General features: G+C 49.9%; 1 protein-coding gene across 1 annotated transcript in view; it reads left to right on the top strand.

Annotated features, from left to right (window-relative positions):
• The window catches only part of MDGA1 (MAM domain containing glycosylphosphatidylinositol anchor 1), a 143,304-nt gene that overhangs the window by 35,797 nt on the left and 95,078 nt on the right, over window positions 1–12,429 (top strand). The gene's annotated exons all lie outside the window — the stretch shown is intronic.

Raw genomic sequence — 12,429 nt, 5'->3', positions numbered from 1 at the left:
TCCACTGGGCGTTTACTCCCCCCATCACCTTGTGAGTCTCCTGAGCAAGAATAAGCACAATGTTGGGCTGAGGAGCGCCTGCCCCGGAGAGGCAGCGTGGGCAGATGTGCCGCACAGCTGGAGAGGAGTAGATGGGTAATCTGTTGAAGGGAAATGCAAACTGTTTGTTGTGGTGTCGAGAATATTTCACTGCATGAGCAGCATGTGCCAGATTGCGGAGTGACAGAAAATGCTCCCTGTGTGCCGAGCCTCGTAGAGGCAAGGAGGGGTTCCCCTTGTTCTGCCAAAGCAACTGGCAGGGGGTACCCCAAGTCTGAGAGGGTTGCAAAAGACCCTCCTCTAGGGTTTGCGTGCAAGGGGAGATGAGGTAGCAGTTCCTGCGTCCAGATTTCCCCGCCTTAAAATCAGTCATAAAAAATGCGATGTGCTGACTCTGACGCGTGCACCACTGCCCTCTCCTGCGTGCGTGGGGGGATGCTGGTTGTGAACAGGGCTGTGTTGCACACTCGGTGGGCAGAAGGGCTGGTGCTCTGCCTTCTCCCATGAGCCATTACTTAAGCCCTGCGCCATCAGTCCCATGATCCTGACGTCCTCGGGTGCCGTTGCACGTGGGGACGGGCACTCTTTGCCGTGATGTTCTGCCTGGCAGCTTCAGAGTGGTGACTGGTTTGTGCAAGGCAGCTAGCAGCTCTGATGAACTCAACTTTGCAGGTAAACTGGGAATTTGGTCTCTCTGTTATCTGTCAAAAATGCAGCTCACCCTGCAGGTTTACTTAGGTCCTCACTGGAAGAACGAATTTGCAGGGAATTTGCAAGTCAATCTATTAATTGGCTTGAGTTAAGATTAATTTTTTTAAGTATCCTCAGTAAGGTAAAATTTAGTGTTTCTCAGTCTCTTTCGTTGTCTGGAATTAATGATGTAATAGCACAGGCTCTTCAAATGTGGCATGTAATTAGAATTCATTGAAACCTTATGTCTAGGCTAAATTTGAAGAAAATAGGTTGTAATTAAACTAAGTTATTAACGGTTACTATATCTAATTATTGTGACTACATGGTTCTGCTTTGGGTCAGGTGGGAGATCATTATCCCGAACTCAAACCAATCCAGGACTTAAAATGAGCACTAATTAAGACAAGCGTTAAAACACCCTAAATAATATCAACTCTTTGCAGTTATGATGCCGTACACCAGCAACATTGTGACTGAGATGTATTACTGCCATCGGCTCCAGCTGAGATGAAACTGAGGTTTAAAGATATCGTGTGTTTTCCTTCTCATTCTCACCCCTTGGCATAATGATCAGAATAGAAATAAATGAGTGTTCCCTCACCCTGCTACATCTGGATTTTTTTTTTTTTCCCGGTGTAATCTTAAATTAATTTCCTGGATTAGTTATTCTTGCCCCAGGGAATAATTACAGGATTTCTGTGCTGTTTGGAACTCTTCCATGAGCCGTGTGCACTTCTTCCTTTCAGCTCTGTGTTCACCTGGTTGCAGGTCTTGTGTCAGAAGGCTTCTGCGTCCGCGTCTGCACTGTGTTACGCGGGTGCCAGCAGCCAGTGGTGGCATTTTTTGTGGGGAAGGATTTTTCTTCTACCCTCTGCCCATCCTTCCCCTCCCCTCTGTCTTTATTAGGAGGAGAGCAGAAGGGAGAGAAAACAGAGCTGACAGAGATGAATACGCTCGATGAATCAAAGCTTCTGGAAACACTTCTATGGGTTACTTACCTTCCTAGCAAGAGTGGGAGACTCACACAAAATTTCCCTTGATCTGTTCTTTCCTGTCCCCAGAAAAATGCCAAGGAACTTGGACGACAGCATTTTAAATGGCATCTATCTAGCACTCCTTTGTTGCCTATTTTGCTACAGCTAATTAAAAGAGAAAAGCCTTTTAATATTTAAGCGCCATTAACTCGGCTGAATTATTAAATGTCAATTTGCATTATGTACATAAAAGGATCAATAAACAAAGAGAAGAAAACAATGGAGGTGGCTGGGGTTAGAGAGATGTCAGCTCCTCTTATTGGAACGAGAGGGAATTGCTCGCTTGTCTGCCAGGTTGTGGTTATTAATTATTGGTACCCGAGAGGGAAAGAACTGGGGATTTCCTGGGACTCTGCACACCAAAGGCACCGAGGGATGTAAAGGATGCCGTCAAGATAAAACATTGCTTGGCTTGATTTCCAGGAGTGCCCCCATTGCCTCAGCTTTGCTGACAATTTGCTGGCATTTCCTTTCGCTGCTCTTTCTCTTCCTTTGGGGTGGAGTTGAGCTGTCGTACTTATTTTTCCCTCTCTAGGCCGTTTTGCTTGCTGGCAGTGGTTTTCAGGCTCAAGTTCCTTGTGCTGGGGAAAAGGGATATGAAAGAAAATCCAGAGGATAACCGTTTTTCTTGAGTAAACCCTTCTGTGTTGCACAAGAAGTTTTCTTCCTCCGCTCCGGGTGAGTGTGAATTTTTAGTGCTGCATTAGGCAGCCTTGGAGGCTAAAGTCTGGCCTTTGCATTGTAAGGTGCTCGACTGGAATTAGGTACGGATTGATCCCTGGCTGTGCTTCAGGCTTCCCGCCCAACGATGGACAAGCCATTCCATTTCTTTACCTTCCCCAGCTGGCAGCGTGCAATAGCAGCATTTCCCCCCCCTCCTCTAACAGCACTGCTTGGGGGATAAAAGCTTCAGTCTTTTGTGAGGGCCTGTATGGGAATCCATTTGTGCACAAAGGCTTCTTTCCCCCAAGGGGCTGTGTCACCAACAGCATCCCTGTACCATCAGCAGCACCTCTGTCTCTGAGCCCGCTCTTGCCAGGAGCAGATAAGCGCCAGGCAGAAGGATGCCAAGTCTCTGCTGTCCCACGGGTCCTTGGCGTCTCTGCCAAGGTGGCCAGCGAGTGGTTGTGCTGGCGTTCGTGCTGCCGTTGCCTGTCCCTCACCAAGTGGCTTGAGGCCGAGAGCAGATCTCGTGCAGCCACCCTGCTTTTGTCCCCCTGGGATGTGACTTTGCTGCAGGGGACCTGGGGTGCCTGGGGGATGAGTACCGCTAGAGCTTTGGACAGAGAGGAGTCCCCGCTGCCTGCCTCTTTTCAGTAGCAAAATTGGCTTTTAAATACTTTAAGGGTAGCATTTGTATTTCCAGCTCTTAACTACGGCGAGAACAAAACAGGCTTTCAGTGACATTTTATTTCAGGCTCTTTCTTGTGGCTTTTATCCCCCTCTGGCTCCTGCAGTGATTTCCCCCCTCGCCCCTACTCTGTTTCACAACTGGAATCGCCTTTTGCTTTCTGTGGAGGCTGGGTACAGCAGCCGGTAAACATGGCCATTTGTTGAATCATTCCTCTCCCGCGTGGAAGGAATGTTTGCAACTGCCACGGTGGCGTGATTGCCCTCGCATCCCCGGCTCCTTCCGAGCTGGCTAGATGGGGCCCTGGAAGCAGCGGAGCCGTGACAGGTGAGAATTTAGCATAGATTCGGTGCCTGAGTGTTTACCCAGCTCCTCAGATGGGCTTTGTGGTCTGCACTGAGCTCTGTGCCTCTGCAGGAGCTTGCCTGACAGCGAGGGAAGTCTGCAGGAGAGCTGGGGCACCAGAGCGCCTTGCTTTACTAACCCCGCGGCCGTGCGCCCACCCCCTGGGGTTGGCAACCCTGAGCGTACGACACCCTCTGTGGCGCTCCACGTGGAGAGAAGTCCTCTCCTCTGACCGCTCTTCTCTGCCAACCCTTCTCCTGCTCACCAGACCCCAGTTTCCACCTCAGCATTGAAGAATTTGAGCCTCGGGGTTTAGCGTTTTAGACAGCAGCAGCTGGAGTTTCATGGAAATACTCGTATCCTTACCCAGCTTGTGTTAGTGTGCTCTGATTGCATACCAGTTTGATTTTTGTTCTTGTCTAGTGTTTTTAGTATACTTGGAGCTTGAATCTGTCTCTCTTCCTGTGTTTCCAGGGTTTTAGCATGTATGTGTGACTTTGGAGTCCCTCACCAGCAAAGTCTGGAGCATCCTGCCAGCCAGGGAACCCAGTTTGAAACCACTCCCTCTGCCTTTCCTTATTTTTCATGATTCAGGAGCCACAGCTGTTGCCTGATGTTTTTTTTCCCCTTTTGATATGAAAAGGAGCCTGTAGTTTTTCATTGATTAGGGTTCATGCACCTTTGCTGCTAATCTAGTTGACAGATGATTAGCAAATTGACTTTTTTTTCCCTCCCTTTTGGAGGGACGAAGGATCTGGGCTGTACTCTCCTTTAATCTCCTACATTAAATGGTCCAGCAATGAAACAACAGCTGAGTTTCAAGTTTATAGATCTGTGTGCACGAACCTCTTTGATGAAGAGCTGTAACAAGGTGGTTTCAAGTATGAAAAGGGAAAGGAAGTGGAACAAGCAATGGTGACTTTGGGAATGAGCTGATCTTGAATTCAAGGGAAAGAGAAGAGATGTAAAATCTTTGGAACCGTTCAAGCAGCGCCCCTTTGCCTGCAAGAGTTACTAGCAGCAGATCTGAGGATGTCGCCCGTTGGGCTTTGCTACCTGTGCTGACAAGCTGCAGCGTGCCTGTGAGAGGCGGTTGTTGTCCTTGAGTGGAGATGTGCAGCTTCAGTGGCTTCGGTGTGCTCAACGGCGGAGCAAAAAGGGAGAGAGCAGAGGTGGGAGATGCATGAAGAGCAGCTGACTTGCATCCCCACCTGAGCCAGCCCTGGCTCTCCTGCAGACCGGCTGCTCAGAGGCTGCTGGTGATGGGCACGCTGAGAGCACGAGGGCTTGCAAAGGCCAGAGGGTCACCAGGCTTTCTGGAGGCCTGTGACTGTTCATTGCCCTTCAGAGAGCGGTGGGTGCATGAAGCAGCTGGGGGTTGGCTCAGGGGACTGGAGACCTGGTGGGAATTCCCATGGAGAGGCAAGGGATCAAACCTGCCGAGGAGCCTGGTGCTGGCCTGTCCTCTGGGGACTGTTGCTGCAGCACATGGGCAGGGTGAGTGAGTGTCTGTGCCACCCACATCCAGTTGGGTTCCTCTCTTTGTAGCCCTCTCTCCTCCAACTGGACCGTTTAATTTCTGGGTATTTTACCAGCTGACAAACAAGTCAGTCTGTCAGTGGTCTCTAGAATAGAGGATGTCTGATTTCTCCCTCGAGCTGCTTGCCTTATTTCTGTTTTACCCTAAAAGGCTTAGCAGCTTTAAGTAGCAACCAGACAAGAAATGGGCTTTTTAAATGCGATGCTTTGAGCACTCAGCTTGGCAGGATCACCTTGCCCGAGTGTGGCTCTGTGACTCGCTGGGTTTTGCATGAAGATATAAAGATACCTTTTGCAGAGCTCGGGCTCTGTAGCTGGCACAGTGGGAAGTAGGTTGGGAAAGATGATAAAAGTCTCTTTTATGGCCATTATGAGACAGACATGCTTTGTTTTCATTTTCTGCCCAAAGCTGGAAGCTTCCAGGACAGATCGCTGAGGTGCAGCCTCTGACTGTCACCATATCTGGAGCCCCTAAAGGTGTGAAGACCACCTACTTCATATTGCTGGCACTGGGTCATCTATACAAATTCCAGTCAGGTGCACGAGTTAGAGACTGATGCAGAGTTTATGCCACTGCAATGTTGTGTGCGTAACATCTGTCACTTGATTCCTATCAAAGCTGCCAATCAGTTTTGCTCTGCTGCTTGATGCTCTGCTGTTAGGTGGACCTGTGTCAGAAAATTTTGGAAACACCTAGGAAAACTAGTGAGCCACTGCAGGCAGTGGAGTTTGGGGGTTGGGGTGGTGAGGGGGTCAGCGATGATCTCGTGAATCTGATACTTCAGTAAAGGACACACAACCTCTTTAGTTTTAAATCGAACAAAGGTCTCAGGAGCAGGTGTTGCAGTCACTGGGGGGTGTACCTGCTATTCGTGACATCTGACATGATTTTGTTGCTGGCTTTTTATCTGAAAGAAACAAAATTATTCAAGAAAATGACATTGACTAAGGAAACAGTTATTTTAAGACTGCGCAAATCATCTGGCTGAGCTTTGCAAAAGGAAACTATGCTTCTGGAGATGCAATCAGCCAGAGATGTAAAGACACAGTCTTGGTCTCTTCAAAGTAAAAAATAAATAAGTAAAAAAAAAAATCCCATGCTATTTTAAGTAGCCAGGTTTCATGCTCTGTGATTACTTTCCACAAGTCTGTCATTTCTCCGTGCACTTCTCATGGAAAATGATATTCTTTTCTTCTTGCTCAGGAGTGCTAAGGAGTGTTGTGTGGGGTTAGGCGTGGTTGCTTTGCACACCTTGGCAGTGGCTGTGCTGCTTTTGTGGGTGGATCGACGTTTGTGTTTTAATCGTGGCCGGTGTACAGGTGCCAAAGGAGTCGGGGACATTTTGCTGCTGAAATATGACCTGTTTCCTGCTGCAAATTTAGGACAGGAGTACAGTAAGCAGAGTTTTGGGGTGGGTTTGTTTTTTTTTTTGCATCTGTGGTTTGGGCTGCAGTGAGAACATGGATTCATGGGAGCAAAAGAGCCTCAGTGGAGACACCTCTTGCTTGGGGTTGTAACCCTTAGCGTCAGCGTGCAGGGAGGGCTTCCTGCTGGCTTTTGCTTCAGGGCAGCCTTGGGGTAGCACCGAGCTGCCCAGGCAGCACACCGTGTCGGGGGTCAACAGGGGGGAGCTTGGGGAAGAGAGAAATCCGAGGAGTGGGAGGAGACCCAGGACCATGGATTCGCTTTGCTCCTCAGCTACCCCTGGGGTCTTCTGCGGTGCCTCCCTTTCTGCTATGGGACCAGCCTGGCCTTGTGTTTAAAAAGTTGGAGCCTCATCAGGCTGAGCTGTACTGGGCAGCTTCAGCTGGGGAGGTTCCCCACAGGGGCTGTGCACCAGTTGCCCGTTGCGCTGGGCGAAGAGGCTGGGGGGGGCTGAGGTGCGGAGGAGGAGGCCCCCAAGCAAGCAGCCAGGGGACCGTTCGGAAAGTGACGGTGACAGGGGTTCCCCTGGGCAGGCTCTGAAAGGACATCCAGCGCCTGAGCTTGGTTACACCCACCCACTGCCACCTCCTCGCCCTCCCGTTGTGCTGCTCTGAACGTGCTGATAGGTATGGGCGATCTTTCTTCAGCCATTAATACACTATTGATCCACAGCCCTGCTGGCCCTGTTAATGGACACTGATTGTGTATTATTATTTCCATAATTGTCCTCAAGCTGGAGTGAATTTTCTTTTTCAAGTGACCCGTCGATATCATGCCCTGCATTGTGGGCTGGAGCTGGCCTGGTTCATTTGGGTTTTTTTCAAAGGTTTCGGCAAAGCCTGTGCTCTTCACCCACAGTAGAGCGATGGTTGAGACCAGCTGAACAGTGATGGAGCGCACAGAGAGGCAGCTGCCATCCGCTCCCAGAGAAGGCCACAAGCAGGGTGTTTTGTCTGACCGTCAGGTTGCTGCCCCTGCAGACCCTCCCCGTCCTACGAGACCTTCCTCGCTCCTGCTGAGTGTTGCTAGCGCGTCTCTCCCCTTTACTCGTGTGCTGGCGTCTCTTTGTGCTCTGCTATGGGGACGTGACCCCTTCCTCGAAGGTCGTCAGGTTTGTGTGCCCCTGCTCTTCAGGCAGAGTTGTGCGTTGCGTGAACAGGCAGGATAAAATGCTGGCTAAAGCAGTGACTTCAAGGCCCGAGATGCTCCCTGGGCGCTTAGCGGTGCAGGGTCTGTAACTAACGGTGCTGCAGGGCAATTCCACCCGTAGACAGGCAGTTATGGAGAGTGGCTGTTCAGCAAGGAATGCCACATGTGGATATCCTTAATGAAATGCTTATTCAACCCCACGTGCTCCATTTTTTCCCCTTTCTGGGAACTCCCTTCAAGATGCATCCCTTACGTGCCACTTGCTCAGGAAGGGAAGGGTGAGGGAAGGAGACAGGCAGGTTCTTGAGGGGTTTAAGCAGGACATTAGCAGCCAATGCCCCCCCTTCCCTTGCTCCCACGTAACATCCAGGGAGCCTGTGAACAGGGGTGGGGAAGGACCCTGGCTTCTTTGCCTGGCTTATGTGCAGAAGAGGCTGAATTATAATTACATCAGCTGCACGGGAGGGCATCGCTTGACTTGCAAAGCGGGGTGATAGGTGAAGCCTGAGGAAGAGGGAAAGCTCCAGGTGCATTTTGCCCCTCTTTCCACCCCGCAGGAGGGTGGCAGTGGAGGTGGGTGGCTTCAGTGTCCCTGTGTGTGTGTAGCTGTAGGTGTTGGGCAGCAGCTTTGGAGATGAACGCTCTTCGTCCTTGAGGCCGTCTGCAGGCCACGTGCAGGTGGCAAAGGCGGTGGTGGGGCAGAGTCTAACAGCGATGGGTAGCGCTCGCCTGCTGAGAAGGCAGCAGTGAAGTGCACCTGATGCCGTGCTGCGGAAGGGGGTGAGCAGGCTGCCCTTGCTGTGGCTGACTGTGACTGAGTGGGTGTTAATGCAGTATCTGTCACTCGCCACCCTCTCTGCGAAGGAGCTCTCGTCATTGCCATTGTAGCAATGGGGCATCAGGCTCAAAAAGATGAATGGCTAGACCTGTGAACCAAATACAGATTACTCAGTCCTCTCCATAAGACCCATTTATTTCTCCATTTCTGCATTTTAATGATATTAGCAACCTCTAAGCACCAAGAGTCTCATAAACTTTCCAGATTATGGTAATAATAACATTGTACCATACACTGCACTGGGAATAAAGTCATTTTATCCACTCCAATTTTCTTTTGTTTTAATGTGTAAATATATCATGTGAAAGCATAGTAGGAAACCTCAGTGCAGAGGCCAAACGTATTGCAAGTCAGCCCTTTCCCAAGGAAGGGCCTAATGTGGCAGGTTCAGAGTTTGAATTTTTCCCCTTGTCAAGCATCTGGCACTCAATGTTTGGCTGGCCTAGCTTCTCTGGAGAGCTTTGTATGGGGAACCTTCCCTAAGTCGATCTCTTAACCTGGGAGTGGAATGGAAGTGATGATGCATCTGTCCCTCAAAATGTTGGGGGGAAAAAGGATGGGGAACAACCTGTCCCCTCTTCCTCCATATTGGCCATCAGAGGTCTTCCTTGGACCTCTGCTTTGGGCTTTGCCAGCCTGAGGAGAGGGATTGTGCCCCAGCAGGACTTAGCAGGGCAGGTTGTATCTGTGCAAGGGTTGTTTGTGGAGCACTGGGAGTGGCTGAGGTAACTGACTGCTTCGTCTCCAGCACCCGGCCTCATGCTCCAGCCTTTCTTTTCCCTCCTGCTGTTTACTCTGACAGGCATGGTCCTGCCATCCCGTTGGTCTGGCAATGCACAAACGCTCTGCATGCTGAAATCCTCCAGGAGACCTGGGATGATGTCAAACAGTAACGGATTCTTTCTGTTCCAGCACGTTGAAAGAGCGATTAATCCTCACGATCTCCCTGCCCGTCTGTAGTACGGCATGAGGTGACTTTCCCAGCCTTTGTGTGCTGGGGCAGGCTGACCCTGGGACAGAGGCCTTCCCAAGTCTCACCTTGTGATTGAATGCAGTTCCCTAAGAGCTGGGTTGGTTCGTTGCTCAGCCCCCACCGCTTCCCTAATGTCAAGTTGCAACCGAAGGCAGAGTTTCTCAGACTCCTATGCCACCTCCCTGAGTGGTTTTCTTTCCAAGACAACCCCAGGCTTTATGAGCTCCCTTTTCAGAGATCTGGGTTCATATGGGGTTTAAGACTTGGAAAAGTGGTTGTTGTTCTGCTGGAGACCTGGCGCCGTGATTGCAAGAGCGGTGTTGCAGCTTAAGCAGTGGGGATTCACTTAAAGTGCGGTCCTTTTCCAATGAACATATTAGTATTCATTGGAATACTAGTATTAGGTATTAGTGCTATTAACACAAGGAGGTTAAGACACCTATGAACAAAGCTGGATGTGCACACCCTTGCTCGTAAACTTCATTACAGCTCAGTGGATCCAGGGAGTATTTGGGAGAAGAGGACAAAATTATGACACAGGGCTTGACCCTGGGGTGATTGTTTTGCTGTAGACTGGGGCTATGTAATGCTTTGTAGTGCCAAGTAAGGGTTAGTTTAAATAATATTATTTAATCAGACTCAGAGAGACACCAGCAAATTACTGCAAGGTATTTTGGCACCAGGATGATTGCAGGAAAACCCCTCTAACCCTGTACCACTGTACCGAATGATTTCAGACTGTGGAAATTTGCCATGTGGGAATGCCTTTAGGCAGGGGGCAGGAAAGGGTTACACAAGACCGGTGAAATTATGGAAGTGGGATGGCCAAAGGGAGAAGTGCGAGTTGAAAAGACTTACCATGTGGGGTACAGCAGAGCAACTTAAGGAAACACTTAACGGAGAGCTTGAGCTGCAGATAAATATTCTGATTCTCCATGGGGTGGCTGGAAATTAGTTTTTGCAGCAAGGTCATGTTTGCAAAGGGAGAATAGAGCCACCAGCTGGCAAACGCAGCCCAGAAACTGTGAAGAGAGGTTTCGAGAGCTTTGCTGCTGAAGGCGGCCAGGACCCCACTGAAATGTAGGCAGCTCAGATCAGGGTTGGGGGGGAGTCTGGTACAGGATGGGAAGGGACAGGGTCTCTCTTTTAATCGTAGAGATTCTTCAGTGTGATGATCTGCAGTGCACACGGGGTTGAAGGTGTGATGGCAGGTCTGCAGAGGACTGGTCCAAGGGCTGAAACGGCACAAGAGGCTGTCATTTGGATTAAGGTGTGTTAGCAAAGGTTATATAGGCTTCTGAATTACTGTTCTGCCACTGTTGGCTTGACAAGCATTCATGATGTCTTTTCCTGATAAGTCAATAATTTACTTAATGTATTTGCCTATCTGTGTGTATATCCGTACTTGTATGTGTGTACAGACAGATGTGTGTAAGCATGTACGTAGGTCTGTGCTTTCTCCTGGGTTCAACAAGACTCTTCTGCTGACCAGGCAGGGGAAGGTCACTTGTGATATCAACGAAGCTTTGACAGTTGGTTTCAGCATTCCATGATGCTCAAACGACCGCAGGCATGTTCCTGGGAGCCCTGCAGAGCAGGAAGATAGGAGAGGCTGAGGAATCCGTCCGTGTTTGTGCCATCATATTATTCAAATACACGTGTTGCTTCTGTTAGCCAACAGTTTGGACAGTAATAGTGATTTTAACAAAGTGCCACCACGCTGGGAAGACAGAAGAGATGCAAAAAGAGGGAGCAGCTTGCTGCGTGTGCAGTGCTGCTGCCTGGGTGCTGGGGGACTGTGGCAGGCTGTAGAGCCCCAGCAGCGAGAGCAGCTTGCTGCCCGCTGGCCCCGTGTCCACTCTTGTGTCACTGCTGCTTGGTCAGTGCATTGTGGTGACACCAGTCGGTACAGGATGACCTCAAAGGCAGATCCCCTCCACTGCCCAAGCCCAGCCTGCTCTAGAACGGTGCTGCTCGTGAATTAAACCAGTATAAATCTGTGATCCTGTGCACTTTCCTTGCCCAGGTGACTGGGCTTAGAGCGTTTTGGTCATGCCATAAGGATGAAAAAAAGTAAGTCTTTGAAGCTCAACTAACCTTGAGGAAAAAGTGAGTGCTCAGTTCAGCTTTAACAGCTTGTGTAAAATCTCTGCTTATTTCAGAAGGCTCACTGAGGCTCGTTGCTTTAAACCCTTTGATCATCTCAATGGTTTGTTGTTTGCGTTGTGTTTCACTGATGGGAGCTGGAGCTGTGGCTCCAGAGTCACCTGGAAGTGTTGCAGCAAGACGGAGAAGCATCCCAGGGGGACCCTCACTGAGGCACCAGTTCTTAGATGCATTTGTGGGTTTCTCTGTCCCTCGAAGCGCGACTGGAGTTTCCCCTTGAACGAGCCCAGGTGTCCCATTGGGCTGCGCAGTCACCTTCAATACATCTCCGCTTTGGTCATCACACAAAGGGATCCAAGGGCTGTTTGCACAGGACTCTGGAGATGAGGCTTCTTAAAAAAAAAACAAAACCCTGTTCTCCTAAAGCTTGTCTCTCCCTGCTGTTGGTCAGGGCTGCAGTGGGACATAGTTGCTGTTTGGTGGGCAAGGATTTTTTAAACTTTCTTTCTTGGAACTTTCTTTCCACGTGTTTTTCCACAGCGCTGGTCTTCGCTTGTTTTCCTGGCCAGACTGATAGCAACTGGGCTCTGCTTGGAGCCCTAGCTGGAGAGATCTCTATGGGTCCCTCTGGCTCAGGGCTGAGAGAGGTTGCTGTGTAATTTGGGAAAGATCTGCTTCTCCTGCAGCGTGTGCTATGCCTGTTCTAGGGTTGTGTGCTAAAAGCTGTTCGGAGCTTCAAGGCCCTTTCTGACTCTGCTCGGTAGTTATCCCAGTCACCTGCAAGGTAAATGATAGCCATCAGGACTGGTTTAGACAGATGTAGAGCAGTTGTGATTTGACCAGGTCCCTGCTTTAACCACTTGCACGTACTCCTTTCTGGGAGAGATGAGAGCGGGGAATTCTTAGTCCTCAGCCTGTGCAGGAGGGTCTCCCCAA

This window comes from Leptosomus discolor, chromosome 2 (assembly GCF_034619465.1).
Source record: "Leptosomus discolor isolate bLepDis1 chromosome 2, bLepDis1.hap2, whole genome shotgun sequence".
Lineage (NCBI taxonomy): Eukaryota > Metazoa > Chordata > Aves > Leptosomiformes > Leptosomidae > Leptosomus > Leptosomus discolor.
The sequence above is the reverse complement of the archived record's forward strand: the minus strand, read 5'-3'. Positions and strand labels throughout refer to the sequence as shown.